This window comes from Elephas maximus, chromosome 20 (genome assembly GCF_024166365.1).
Source record: "Elephas maximus indicus isolate mEleMax1 chromosome 20, mEleMax1 primary haplotype, whole genome shotgun sequence".
NCBI lineage: Eukaryota > Metazoa > Chordata > Mammalia > Proboscidea > Elephantidae > Elephas > Elephas maximus.
The window spans coordinates 16,425,792-16,440,914 of NC_064838.1; the positions used below are offsets into that span (position 1 = coordinate 16,425,792).

At 44.4% G+C, this 15,123-nt stretch overlaps 1 protein-coding gene across 8 annotated transcripts in view; it reads right to left on the bottom strand.

Moving 5' to 3' along the window:
* FRMD4B (FERM domain containing 4B) overlaps positions 1 to 15,123 on the bottom strand; it is a 386,278-nt gene that overhangs the window by 360,065 nt on the left and 11,090 nt on the right. The gene's annotated exons all lie outside the window — the stretch shown is intronic.

Genomic DNA, 15,123 nt, shown 5'->3' on the forward strand with positions numbered 1-15,123 from the left:
CATATAGGACAGAGTTGAACTGCCCTATAGGGTTTCCAAGGAGCGGTTGGTGGATTCGAACTGAAAACCTTTTGGTTGTGAGTCAAATACTTAACCACTACACCACTAGGGTCCCTATACAGGCCTGAATCCTGTTTATTTATTCAGGATGACTTCTTACTCATTTAGTTTTAACGTCTTAATAAGAAGGGCAATAACAGCAAAAGCCAACACTGTGTATTTCCTCAGATCAATGAAGCATTTCTCGTAAGATTAGAGTATCACTTGTTGTTACGGACTGAATCACGTCCCCCCAAAATATGTGCTGGAAATCTTAACCTCTACGCCTGTGCTTATAATCCTACTAAGGAACAGGTTTTCTTTGTTATGTTAAGGGGGCAGAGTTAATATAGGGTGTATCTTGAGTCAATCTCTTCTGAAATATAAAAGAGATTAAACAAGTGAGCAAAGCAGAAATGAGAAAAGAGAGACTCCAAGCCACATGAAGATCGCCCAGGAGCAGAAGCGCAGAAGAAACAAGAACCTTCCTTCAGAGCCAACAGAGGGAGAAAGCCTTCTAGCACCAGCATCCTGAATTCTGACTTCTAGCCTCTTCAATGGTGAGAAAATAAATTTCTTTGTTAAAGCCACCCACTTGTGGTACTTCTTTTTAGCAGCACTAGATGACTAAGTCATGATACACACAAAGCTGCTGTGACAATAACCAGTAGCCATTGTGTCAACCCCAACTCATGGAGACCCCACATAGGTCACAGTAGAACTGAACTCCACGGGGTTTTCAATGGCTGATTTTTGGGAAGTATCTCCAGGTTTTTGTTTTTTGGTTTTTTGGGTTTTTTTTTTTGAGGGACCTCTGGGTGGACCTGAACTTCTAAACTTTGTTTAGCAGCCGAGCATTTTAACTATTTGCGCCACCCAGCGAATCCTGCTACAACAAAGCAACCCCAAAATACAATGGCTTAATTGAGGTTAACATGTATTTCCCTTTCATGTAGTGGTCCAAAGAGAAGCAGGTAGTCTAGGACAGGTAGACAGTTCTGCTCTACAGCAGCATCCAGGGATCCATGATGGTGGGTTGGCTCTGCTCTTTCACACATGGCCTCCAAAGCTACTACTCCAGACATTGCCATTTCCTCACTCCCCAGCTAATGAGAAGTGAAAGAAGAGAGTATTCCATTCACCCAAACTTAGTTACACAGACACAGCTCCCTGCAAAAGAGGCTGGGGAAAGTAGCCTCTCTCAGCGCATCCACAAGCCCAGATAAAACTTAGAGGAGTGTACTATTATTATTAAAAGGACAAAGTAGAGAATGGATGCAAGGGAGAGTTGGTGGGGCATAGTGATACTTTCTTTAGTCATTCCTTACCTGTCTATCTATCCATCCATCCATCCATCTATCCATCCAACCATCTATCTGTGCCCACTTGAAGTTAAACATGGTGCCAAGAAATAAGGATTTAATAGTGAACACAACATAGTCTCTGTCCTCATGGAACTTACAATCTATCATGGAGACCAAAACCAAAAACCGTCGAGTCAATTCTGACTCTTGCTGACCCTATAGGACAGAGTAGAACTGCCCGATAGAGTTTCCAAGGAGCACCTGGCGGATTCAAACTGCCTACCTCTTGGTTAGCAGCTGTAGCACTTAACCACTATGCCACCAGGGTTTCCACTGTGGAGACAATTACAATTCAGCCTGAAAAGTACAGATCAGGGAAGTACAGAGGTATGTGGGATCAAACGACAGGACCACTCATCCCTGGCTTGGGAGAGATGAATGGTCAGGGAAGACTTCCTGGAAGAAGTGATGTCTAGTCTATATGAAAGAAAAGCAGAAATATGCCAGATAAAGACAGGCAAGGGCATTCCAGGCAAAAGTCTGGATGCAAGAAAGTGCTTGACGCTTTCTGAAGAACTGGGAAGAGTGAGGCATGCCAGAGCTTAGAGAGACAGTCTGGTGAGAAATGACACTGCAGAGGGCCAAATCAGGAAGGGCCTTCACTGTGCTAAGAAGCCTGTCCCAATGCCTGGGAGCAGTGGGAACGGTCAGCTCTAGGAGGACACCCCCTTAACTGTATGCCAAACAGCATGCCATAAACTTTACGTTCATGTCACATTTTATGCTCCGTACTATGATTCTGTGAGGTAACTTATTTCTCCATTTTATGGATGAGGAAAGTGAAGATAACTATGTTTATGCAGCCTGGCCAAGCTCACACAACAGTTCGTAAGTGGCAGAGCTAGGGTTTGAAGCCAAATTCTTCTGATTCCAAAGCCCAAAGTATTAAACACAACATGAGAGCAATAACAGAACCAGCTTTGTTAGCAGCTCTGGAATCGGGCTGCTAGGGTGTGAATCCTGACTCCAACTCTTATTAGCTGACTGATCTTGGGCAAGTTACTTAACCTCTCTGAACTTCAATATTCTCACTTGTGAAAACAGGGAAGATGATGATGATAACAATAATAGCTAATAATAGCTAAAAAGAAAAAAAAAAAAAGCCACTGCCATGGAGTTGATTCTGACTCATAGCAACCCCACAGGGTTTCCAAGGCTGTAAATCTTTACGAACGCAGACTGCCAAATCTTTCTCCCACGGAGCCGCTGGTGGTTTTGAACCACCGACATTTCAATTAGCAGTTGATCGCTTTAACCACTGAGCCACCAGGGCTCCTTTAATACATAATAAATTATTACCTATTACTATTATACTTCTTCCCAATGAAAATATCATCTTGAAGAAAAGCTACTAGAAGGAAGTGGAGAGGCAAGAGAGGATGAGCAATAGGTGTTCGGGCTTCTGCAGAAAGTGTTCTGAGTTGGGGGTCTTGGTTTCATCACTAACTTGCTAACTAATCACCCAGGTGCTGCTTAATAATTTGTGCCACCCGGGGACTCCTGGACTTTGAGAAGCACCACAAGATTCTGAGCTCTGGACAAGCCCTTTCTTAAGCTAATCTGGAAGAATTAAAAAGTGGCCCCTTATAAGAGGAGACTTTTAGGGGTAATTCAAATGTTTTACATCTTGGCTGAAGTCCCCGAGAGATGCTCTCAGCTGCTAACCAAAAGGCCAGCAGCTCAACTCCATTCACAGATACCTCAGAAGAAAGGCCTGGCAAACTACCTCAGCAAGACCAGTCACTGAAAACCCTATGAAGCACAGTTCTGCTCTGACACACGGAAGGTTGCTGTGAGCCAGAATCAACGGGACAGTAACTGGTGACTAGACAGTACCACATATCTTAACTGGTGTGTGGTTACCTTGGTGCATACGTTTGTTAAAAATTATCAAACTGTACACTTAAAATGGTTGCATTTTGTTTTATAAATTGTCTTAACAAAACTGATTTTAAAAAGTTAGAAAGTAACAGAATAATGTGCTCTTATACATTTGCAGGAAACCCCGGTGGCATAGTGGTTAAGACAGCTGCTAGCCAAAAGGTCAGCAGTTCAAATCCACTCCTTTGAAACTCTATGGGGCAGTTCTACTCTGTCCTATAGGGTCGCTATGAGTTGGAATCAACTAGACGGCAACGGGTTTGTTTTTTTGGTTTGGTATATACATTTGCACTGACATTTCTGGTCAGTCATCATTCAGGAACTGTTCATTAAGTCCGTTCTTGGTGACAAGCATTCCGGTAAGTCTTAGAAATAGAAGAGTAAGTAAGACAATCGTCTTGTTCTCAAATTTCTCCCAGTCTGATGGTGGATACTGAGAAGCAAACTGACAATTACAATATTATACGGTAAATGGTACAAGAAGGAAAAGGCAAAGCTCTACAAGACTTTGACATGACACTTCCCCCAACCACTGCTGTTTTTCTGGTAATGCAACCTGGTCCATAGTCACGGAAGAGAAGGTGACATCAGGTGTCATCTATGCTTCCAACTCCCCTCCCACACATCCTGCCCAGCCACAGGAACAAGGTGACCCCAATCCTAGCTGGATCAATGCAGGGTGTTTGGAATGAGGATAAAAGGAGCCAGGTGTAAGCAGCAGAGAATAAGCAAAGGAGAACAGCAGGGAAACAAGAGACCCAGCTCCCATGGACCTAGGAAGAGAGGATGACAAGGTTTTGACTCTTCTGAGGCCTGGCTGTCCTTTCTACAAAGGGTGCTAGGAGATCCACCTGCAGCAGTGGTTCTCAAATATGAATGTGTATAGAACCTTCTGGGAGCTTGTCTGTGTGCTGACTCCTCCATCTTCCATCCAGGGGATGGGTACTTTTTTTTTTTTTTAGTATCTTCAGGAATCCGAGTATTCCTTTTTTTAAATTATGCTTTAGATGAAGGTTTACAGAACAAACCAGCTTCTCATTAAATAGTTAGTATACATACTGTTTTGCGACATTGGTTACCAACCCCACAACATGTCAACACTCTCTCCTTCTCGAACTTGGGTTCCCTGTTACCAGCTTTCCTGTCCCCTCCTGTCTTCTGGTCCTTGCCCCTGGGCGGGTGTGCCCCTTTAATGTCATTTCGTTTTATGGGCCTGTCTAATCTTTGGCTGAAGGGTGAGCCTCAGGAGTGACTTCATTACTGAACTAAAAATGTATCCAGGGGCCCTAGTCTTGGGGTTTCTCCAATTTCTGTCAGGCCAGTTAAGTCTTGTCTTTTTTTGTGAGTTAGAATTTTGTTCTACATTTTTCTCCAGTTTTGGCCAGAGCCCTTTATTGTGGTCCATCAGCGTCTTTAGTTTTCTTCATTCTCCCTTGCTCCCATGGGGTGAGACCAGTGGAGTATCTTAGACGGTCGCTTACAAACTTCTAAGACCCCAGACACTACTCACCAAAGTAGGATGTAGAACATTTTATTTATAAACTACGTTAGGCCAGTTAAGCTAGATGTTCCCTGAGACCATGGTCCCCACAGCCCTCAGGGATGGGTACTTTTAAATAAAGCACTCTAGTGATCCTGATATAAGTGGTCTCTGGGTTATTTTCTGAGAAACACTACCTACATCCTTTTTTCTTTCTTAATTTGAACCTCTTTGAGTGAGTGTCTGGTTATTGGAATGAAAAAGCATATTGGACTATATGCCAAGTATCATGCTGGATATTTTACCCCAGAGGCCCGTTTGGGAGTATTAAATGTAGTAATGCACGTCACAGTCTCAGAAAAAGGTTTAGATTCATTTCTTATCCAATGTCACCCAGTGGCAGAGCTAAGATTAAACCCAGATCTTTCTGGCTCCAACTCCCATGCTCTTTCTACCAACTCCCAACTGGCTGAGGCTAAGTCATATAGTGAGCCTTTATATGACATATAATATAGGTTCTTGGCTTTAATTAAGACTAAGTAAGAGTGGTTTAGATTATTTCTATTTCAAGGCCAAGTCCAAGCTGGAGGGAGTCTGGCAGGGGCTGGGGACTAGGTAGTACAACTGTGTTCAACACAGAGGTAGAGGGACCCAGGCCCTTCCATTGTAATGCTCTGCCCATCCCTGGATTGTCACCCTCATGCTCATGGCTGAATATGGCTCACCACCACTTCCTTGTTCCTGCTACAGGGAAGGAGGGGAAAGGAAATTGAAGCTGTTTCCTTTTCATGGGAATAACACAAAAGGTGCACACATCACTTCCTCTTATATTCGTTTAGGCAGAGCTTGGTTCACATGGCCACATAAGATGGAAGAAGGGCTGGGAAATGTAGTCCCTACTTCAGCAAACATGTTCTTGTTGTTAGTTGCTGAGGAGTAATTCCAACTCACCGCGACCCATATGTGCAGAGTTGTTGGGGAAAGGGTCTGTCTCTACATATCCCATCTGGGCTGCCTAAGTAAAGGCTTTGGGCCCAGAACATTCTCTGATAAGGAAGCTGGGAATTGAGTCGCCTTTCTCTCCCAGTTTCTTCTCCTTATCACAGAAGTCTTCCCCCTGTTCTGGGCACACAGTAACTTTCTCCATCTCTTGCACATGCGTGGGGAGCACGCAGCACCTGGCTAACCCCACTTCTATATCTCTCCCCAGCAGGGAGGAGACAGGGTCTCACGTACTATGGCACAATAGAGAAAATGTGCCAAGTTGTAAGAAGTGGCCTGGGAGGGGGGTGGCCTGAAGGGGAAACAGGCTTTGTGAGGCCAAACATGAGCACCCTCATGTGGTCCATCAGCTCACTACAGTTTACATTCTTATCTAAGACCCTGGCATGAAGCCACTATTGTACACCACCACTATAAAACTTCAGCCCTCCCACTGTGTGGTGCGGAGATCTGCTCTGGTCATGCTGCCACCCAGGACTTGGCCTCATATGTAAGTCTCCCTAATATACTCCTTTGCTGCCACACTGGAGTTACCCACCTCTTTCTTCAGTCTCTCAGCACCCTTCAATTTTGGAGACAAATTTCAAGTTACAAGTCCATGCCTGGACAAGAGTACAAATGCTCTATAAGGTTTTCTGGGCTATAATCCTAATGGAAGCTGATCACCAGGACTTTTCTTCCACGGTATGGCTGTGTTGGTTCGAACCACCAGCCTTTAGGCTAGCAGTCAAGCCCAAACCATTTGCACCATCTAGCCCAGATAAAACCTAGGTAGTGGGAGCTCTTACTAAAAGGTAAAGAGGAAGTGAATATTGGGGGACAAAAAAAAAGTCTCTCCCACATTCCCAGAATGTGTCTTGTGAAAAGAGGAGCAATCTGGTCCCTTTGCTCCAGGGAGAGATGGGACTGTCCCACCACGACCACACAACTTGAGGAATTCCTCCTAGGGAGAGTGGGCAGGAGGGAGGAGGGACAGCACAAAACTGCAACTGGTGTACTACGCAGGAATTATACGTTGGAAGAAAAAGTCACCACAAGAGGTGGCAGGAAAACTAGCTGCTGTCTTCTTAAGAAAACAAAGCAAAGATCTTGCTAATCATGCCACTCAAGTTACATTTATCTCTCCCTGCTCTTGCCCATGGCAGGGTCTGCACTTCTTTCAAATTCCTTTTTTGGGGAGCACACAGGGTGAATGGACCTTGAATTTCTGGGCACGGGGGAAGAGATGACTGAGTCTTCGTGCCTGAATACGCACTTCGGCTCCTCCCTCTAGACCTGGACCCCGAAGCAGTAAGTGTCTCGATGGTCACTGCAGACGGACGGGGTAACCACTAAACAGCACTAGAGTTGTTGTTGTGGTTGTTAAGTGCTGTGGAGTTGGCTCTGACTCATAGCAACCCTATGTACAACAGAATGAAAGACTCTCTGATCATCCTCACGATGGCTGCTATGTTTGAGCCCATTGTTGCATCTACTGTGTCAACCTATCTTGTCGAGGGTCTTTCTCTTTGTCACTGACCCTCTAACTTACCAAGAATGATGCCCTTCTCCAGGGACTGGTCCCTCCTGATAACATATCCAAAGCATGCATTTTTTGGGTCTGGCAATGCTCAAAAATTTTTCCCATATAAATTAACAGTAATTGCTTCTTCGCTTTATGCCATTTCTTACAAAAGATTTCATAGGAATACTCTGCTTTCAGATAGTGGGGGAAACCTGTATACATATGTACATATATATATGCACACACACACACACACACACACACACACGGGGGCCAGGAGTTGGACTCTAAACGGTCCTATGTGTGCCCTGTACTTAGTTGTTGCCGTACTGTTGTTAGTTGCCACTGAGCTGATTCCGACTCATGGAGACCCGATGTATGAGTAGAACTGTCTCACACGGTTTTCAAGGCTGTGACCTTTCGGAAGCAGGTTGTCAGGCATGTGTTGTTCCAAGGCATCCCTGGGTGAGTTCGAACTACCAACCTTTTGGCTAGTAGTCGAGCACTTAACCATTTGTGTCACCTACTGAATACATGCACCTGGGGTAGACTGAACAGTTTGTCCTGATTTTCCTGGGAATTTCCCATTTTTATCACTAAAAATCCCATGTTGTAGGAAGTCCCTCTGCCATAAGCAAACTGGGATGCTGGCCACCTATACAGAAACAAACCTGATCCCCAAATCTCCTCTTTTAAAACACAAATCTCCTCAGGTGGGTTAAAACAATTCACCAGTCACAATCTAGGGATCGGAATTGCTTCTCACAAAATATCGCATTAACAAGATCCCCAGCTCAAAAGATCCCTAACGGTCATCTACTGAAGGGGTCACAAACTCAGATCCTGTAAGGGCAAGACCTCAATAAGTGAAGAAGGGCATCTGCATAAAGCTTGCAGTCTGTTCTTTACTCACACGAGGAAATATGCTCCCAGTCTTCTAGAAACCCTTTACCCTTCCTCTTCATAGACATGGGATAGACAAATACTTCTCTACCCGAGAAACGCTGCCCAAGCATCAGGAAAAACAACAGCAGTTCCCACTTGGCCTCAGTGGAAGGGACTACGGCCTTTCTTAGGCTGGTTCCTCCGTAGCAGACTCTGCACAAGGATTCAAGTGTTAGGAGCTTATCAGGGAGGTGATCCCAGGAAACACCAGTACGGGAGTGGGGAAGTAAGGCAAGAAAGGGAAAGCCACCAAAAAATAGGTGTTGTTAAGTCATCTGTCACCATGGTGACTGAAGCTTAATCTCACACGGAAATGGAGTAGACCATATACCTCAGTTATCACACTTGAAAGGCAAGGGAACCAGGTACCTGTACACTAACCCAATACCTTACCTGTATGTTAACCCAGCACTTCCAAACCATCACTTTCAGAGTCAGCCAAAGTCCCCAGGCCAAAGAATCCAGGTGCTGGTAGGGGCAAGTCCAGCTGGCATGCACTGAAGGGGGGAGGGCAAGGATATGGCTTGGACACCAGCAGCACCTGCTACAGCAGTGAGAGACAGAACCCACAGGCTGCCATTGCTCAGTGACTGCCACCTGCTGCCAGGTGGAAATGCAGCCAGTGTTGCTAGAGCTTCTGAATCTGCAAAAGAACTAGAAATCCAGAATTTTTGTTGGCTCTCCTGATTTTTAATTATTGGTGATTAATTCAAATATTTTCATAACACTTTAGGGCTAATCAAGCATATCCATAGGAGAACTTGGCCTGTGAGCAATCAGTTTGCAACCACTAAGCTAGTTTAACCAGTTGCCGTCAAGTTGATTTCGACTCATGTCAACCCCACGTGTGTCAGAATGGAACTGTGCTCCGTAGGGTTTTGTTTTTTAATTGTGCTTTAGGTGAAAGTTTACAGAGCAAATTAGTTTCTCATTAAATAATTAATACACATATTGTTTTGTGACATTGGTTGCCAACTCCACGATATGTCAACATTCTCCCTTGGGTTCCCAGTTGCCAGGTTTCCTGTGCACTCCTGCCTTCTAGCCCTTGTCCCTGGGCTGGTGTGCCCATTTAGTCTCATTTTGTTTCATGGGCCTGTCTAATCTTTGGCTGAGGGCTGAACCTCAGGAGTGATTTCAGGGCTGAGTCAAAAAGGCGTCTGGGGGCTATATATACTCTCAGGGTTTCTCCAGCCTGTATCAAACCAGTAAATCTGGTCTTATTTGTGAGTTTGAATTTTGTTCTACATTTTTCTCCAGCCCTGTCTGGGACCCCCTATTGTGATCCCTATTAGAGCAGTCGGTGGTGGTAGGTGGGCACCATCTAGTTGTGCTGGATTCAGTCTGGTGGTGGCTGTGGTAGCTGTGGTCCATTAGTCCTTTAAGCAAATCTCTCCCTTGTGTCTTTGGCTTTCTTCACTCTCCCTTGCTCCAGATGAGGTGACCAGAGGGTTTTTAAAAGCTGATTTTTCAGAACTTGAACTCCAGGCCTTTTTTCCAAGGTGCCTCTGGGTGGACTTGAACCTCCAACCTTTCGTTTAGCAGTTGGGCTTGTTAACCATTTGTACCAGCCAGGGACTCTGCTTATTTTATAGATGAAGAAACCAAGACTCTAGAGGGAAGTGACTTGCCTAAGAACGCACTGCAGGTTAATGACTCTGCCTGGGATCTGGAACCCCGTTCCTTTAGCTCCTGGGCCAAGACCCTTCCCACTGCACTACGCAGTTTTCACTAACAAACCTGTCTCCTCTGCACACATTCATCCACAATAGCCAGGAGCTTTACCATTGCCCTCCATTATCTCAGAGCAGAGTGAGTTTTCATTCTTTCCATCAAAGCATTAGAATATTCCATCTCTCCCAGAAGAACTAGATGGTGCCCAGCTACCACCAATGACCACCCTAACAGGGAACATAACAGAGTCCCTGACAGAGCAGGAGAAAAATATGGTGCAAATCTCAAATTCATGTAAAAAGACCAGATTCAATGGTCTGACTGAGACTGAGGAACCCCTGAAGACATGGCCCCCAGACCCTCTGTTAAGCCAGAACTAAAACCATTCCGAAAGCCAACTCTTCAGACAAAGATTAGACTGGACTATAAAACATAAAATAATACTCGTGAAGAGTGTGCATCTTAGTTCAAGTAGATACACGAGACTAAATGGGCAGCTCCTGTCCAGAGGGGAAATGAGAAGGTAGAGAGGGATAAGAGCTGGTTGAATGGACACGGGAAATCGGGGTGGAAAGGGGGAATGTGCTATCACATTACAGGGATTGCAACTAGGGTCACATAACAATGTGCGTATAAATTTTTGTATAAGAAATTAACTTGAGCTGTAAACTTTCAGCTAAAGCACAATAAAAAAAAAAAAAAAGAATATTTTGTGTCTCTAGAAATTGGATTAGTTACTGTAGTTATAAAAAGTTACTTAGTGTTTATTTTGTCCCGGGCACTGACTGTTCTAAGTATAGAGATTAATTCCTTTCATTTTCAGAACAACCCTACAAGTAAGAACTATCCTTTCCCCAATTTTAAAGATAGAATGCTAAGGCTCAGAGAGGTTAAGACATTGGTCTAAGTTAGAAGAGTAAATGGTGGAACCAGGAGGCAAACCCAGGCCATTCTATCTTCAGAGTCCATGGGCCTAACTACTACTCACAGGGCTTCTCAACTACCTACCTCTCCACGCTTTTTAAAATGCTCTGATTAGTCCTTTTATCCCCTCATTATAACAGCGGTTAGCAAACTATGACCCACGGGCCAACTCCTGCCCATTGCCTGTTTTTGTACATAAAGTTTTATTGGAGGACAGTCACACCCACTGTTTTACCTATTGCTTATCACTTCTTTGACCTACAAAAGTAGAGATGAGTAGCTACAACAGAGACCATATCGTCCTCAAAGTCTAGTATATTTAGTGTCTGGCCCGTTACAGGAAAGTGTGCCAACCCTGCATTATGGAATCACCAAGCACCCCTCTGATTGCAGGTTTCCGGATTATGCAACTTAATCACGATGCTGAACATCCTATAATTCCCCAAAGCCTTAGCATACACAGTGATGGGTCCACAGGTTAGACTCCTGGAAACTGCAACTGTGCAGAAAATGTCCGGGAACCCAGGAATCAGCAAAAATACCCTCGGGACCTCACTTAAAGCCAAAGATACCAAAAATGCTCCATAAAAAGGTGCAGGCCTCATCTTGGACCCTTATCCAGGGGAAAGCTGTAAAGCAAGGAGGCAGACAGGAATACCCAGAGAGGTGCAGAGAAGAGAAGCAGAGCAAGAAAGAGGCAGCGTGTGGCCTGGCTAGCAGTATACATTTTGCAGTTGGAAAGACATGGGTTCAGTTGCCAGTGATATCACTTATTACTAATCTCTTAAACCTCAATTTTCTCACCTCCGAAACTGACAAAAACTAATGCTCATTTCATGGGGGAGGTGGGCAGATTAGCCAAGATTATAACGCCTATGATGTCCTAAGCATGGTGACAGGGATTTATTATTAACAATAACAGTAACTACAAAAGAATCAGGCCTGTGATTATTTATAGAGAAGCACTCAACCCCACCCAATTCAGGGGTCAAAGAACAACGAGGCTGTGGTAAGGAACAGTGATGTTCATCACGATGAGCCCAGTCAAGGGAGGACCTCACCACACTTCCGTATGCCGTGGAAAAAAGCAAAGAGCCATGTGTCAGGTTTTCATCAAAGAGAGTTGAAGCATAAATAAATAAATAAATAATGTGGGTACCCAGAGGCAAGCTTAAATCACCTGGAAAAAATCACTGAAGTGAAATAAATTACTTCTCCGTGACAATTCTGTGTAAATGAAACTGTCCATGGGGTAGAGAAGCAATTGCATTGTAACCTCTGAAAGAAGACAGTGACATGTCCCCCTCTGATTATACAGTCAAAGGATCTATCATTCATGGAATGAATGCTTGCTGAGAAACTGTCCAATTTTAAATATCCTCTACCTTTATCATGGTCACAGGTTTTCTTAATCTGAGCTACATAATGGGCCAGGGATGGAGTTTTCTACTCAGCTCAGGATGAGAAATTATGACGAGAACCACTCACAATTTGAACCGTTTAAAGTGGCTGAATCAGCGCAAAACCAATTCCTTCTTCTTGATTTGTTTGAATCAAGCTTCTGACTGCTAGTCAACTGGACACCCCGCCCTTTTAAGCAATGAACGTGCAGTTGGGCCGGGAATATGCAGGTATATAAAGCAGCACACTTCTTTCTTTTCAACTATAAATTGAATTAATTTAACACAGTTGGAGCAAATTACCATGCTATGTCCTCAATTTAAGTCTTACAGCCCCACCGGGAAAGGGTTCTATGTCCCAGTCTAGGGGCACATGGTTTTCATTAGTTTATCAGGATGCTGGATTTCAGCTTGCACATTTAAACGGACACAATTAATTCATTTAGAATGGCCTCAAATGCCCTAATCTTTCCTAATTTATCAAAGAAGCCATGCTCTCCATACTGAAAGGCTATTTAATACAACTAGTCACAGCAAATATAACTTTACTGCATGGCCAATAGTTTTGCTTAAACTTTCCATTGACACACTACTGCTAAGGAAGTCTTTTCAAGTGCACATATCTGGGAGTGAAAAAGAGAACGTGAAAGTGAGAACAGTGGAGCTGGCGCTGATAAACTGCAGGGTGCACACCTCTGGTTGTTCGGAGCATAAAGGTTTAGTATAAAAGAAGGGGCCTCAAGTGTCACCATCTGTTATAGACAGAATTGTGTCCCCCCAAAGGATATGCTGAAGTCCTAACCCTGGTACCTGTGAATGTGACCTGGTTTGGAAATAGGGTCTTTGAAGGTTATCAATTAGGTCAACATAAGGTCATGCTGGAGGAGGGTGGGTCCTAATCCTATACTACTGGTTCCTTATAAAACAGGAGAAAAGACACAGAGACAGGGGGACAGAGAGATGCCACATGACACTGCAGCTGCAAGCCAAGGAGCTAGCGGAAGCTAGGAGAGAGGCATGGGACAGATTCTCCCTCAAACTCTCAGAAGAAACCAACATAACCGATTCCCTGATTTGGACTTCTGGCATCCAGAGCTGTGAGACATAAATTTCTGTCCTTATAAAGCACCCAGCTTGGGGCACTTTGTTATGGCAGTCTTAGGAAACTAATGCACTGTCCAGTTCTTCCCTTGGCAGAGCAGAGGGCTGACCAGTATATCCAAGGGCAGCCGGCTGTCGAGATGGAATCAGCACTCAGCCTTCCCGGTTCTCAATCCAGGGCCAATTCTGGTCCTGATTTCACCTCCCTCCCTTCTTCCCCAGTTCTGCCTTTATCTCACAGAACCCTGCCAAAGTACTAAGCGTGGATGTACCAAGCCAGAGCTGGCAATGTGAGCTCTGCGCCTGTGTAAGCATCTCATTCAGGTCACATATGGTCTCCTCTGCTCTCTGGCCATGACTGAACTGATGGGATGGGATCAGTCAGGTGCAACAAGGGAAGCTTGAAAAAAGTCCTCAGGCTGCATCGTTGGGTCCCCCATGGACGCTGTCAGCTGTTATAAGCACCAGCTGGAAGATGGATGCTGGTATTTCCAGAAAGATCTTTTGAATCAGGAGAGGCCGTGATGGGGCCCACGCTGTGGCAGAGGCATAATTATTTCCAATAACTGTCTGTCTAGGGTCCTTGGTGATTTCCAAAGGAAATCTCCATTGTCTGTGACAAGCCATTCATATCACTGCTGATATGTGGGGGGAGCACTTTCGTACTTACTTCTTTTGTAAGGTCACAACGCCTTAAAAAAAAATACTCAAACTCATTGCCATCAAGTCAGTTCCAACTCATAGTGACCCTATAACTCCAGTCTATTAAGAGTTTATTCAGCAAGGCAGAATGGAATATAAATTTTTTCTTTTATAAATAATGACCGAACAAGGACAACTTTGGATTTTTGCTCAGGATCTTTTTGGAAAGGGAATATTCTCATTTGAAACACAGTTGTTATTCATTGCCATCAAGTTGGCCCCCACTCATAGTGACCCCATGTACAACAGAATGAACTGCTACCTGGTCCTGTTCCATCTTCATGATCGTTGGTCTGCTCAAGTCCATTGTTGTGGCCACTGTTATTCTGAGTGCCTTCCAACCTGGGGGGCATATCTTCCAGCATTGTATCAGACAGTATTCTGTTGCAATCCATATGGTTTTCATTGGCTAATTTTCATAAGTAGATTGCCAGACCTTTCTTCCTGGTCTCTCTTACTCTGGAAGCTCTGCTGAAACCTGTCCAACCAAGGGTGACCCTGCTGGTATTTGAAATACAGCGGCATAGCTTCCAGCATCACAGCAACACACAAACCGCCACATTACGACAAACTGACAGACAGGTAGTAGTGAAACAAGGTAGCCCATTAAAATCTCCTGTGAACTATGCTCTCTGGAAAGAAAGCTGAGCCCCTCATGCTATGACTCAGGGACAACAAAGGGCTGAGGCTCTTACACTGTGGTGGCAAAGAGCACAGACTCCATCCTGAGTTTGAATTTCAGGTCTGTCACTGACAAGCTGTGTGATTTTGACCAAGTCATGCAGCCTCTCAGAGATTCATTTTCCACGTATATAAAGTGTGGATTATTGTGAATCATTGTGGAGACTGAACAAAACACTGTATGTAAAGCACTTGGCAAGTGCCTGGCACTTACAGGGGCTCAGTAAACGGTAGCTATTTTCACCAGCCACCACTGTCTGTCAGTATTTCAAACACCAGCAGGGTCACTCGTGGTGGACAGATTTCAGCAGATGATTCAGTCTCAGACAGACTGGAAAGAAAGGTCTGGCGATCCACTTCGGAAAATTAGCTAATGAAAACTGTATGGATCAGAACAAAATATTACACTACATAGTGCTGGAAGAT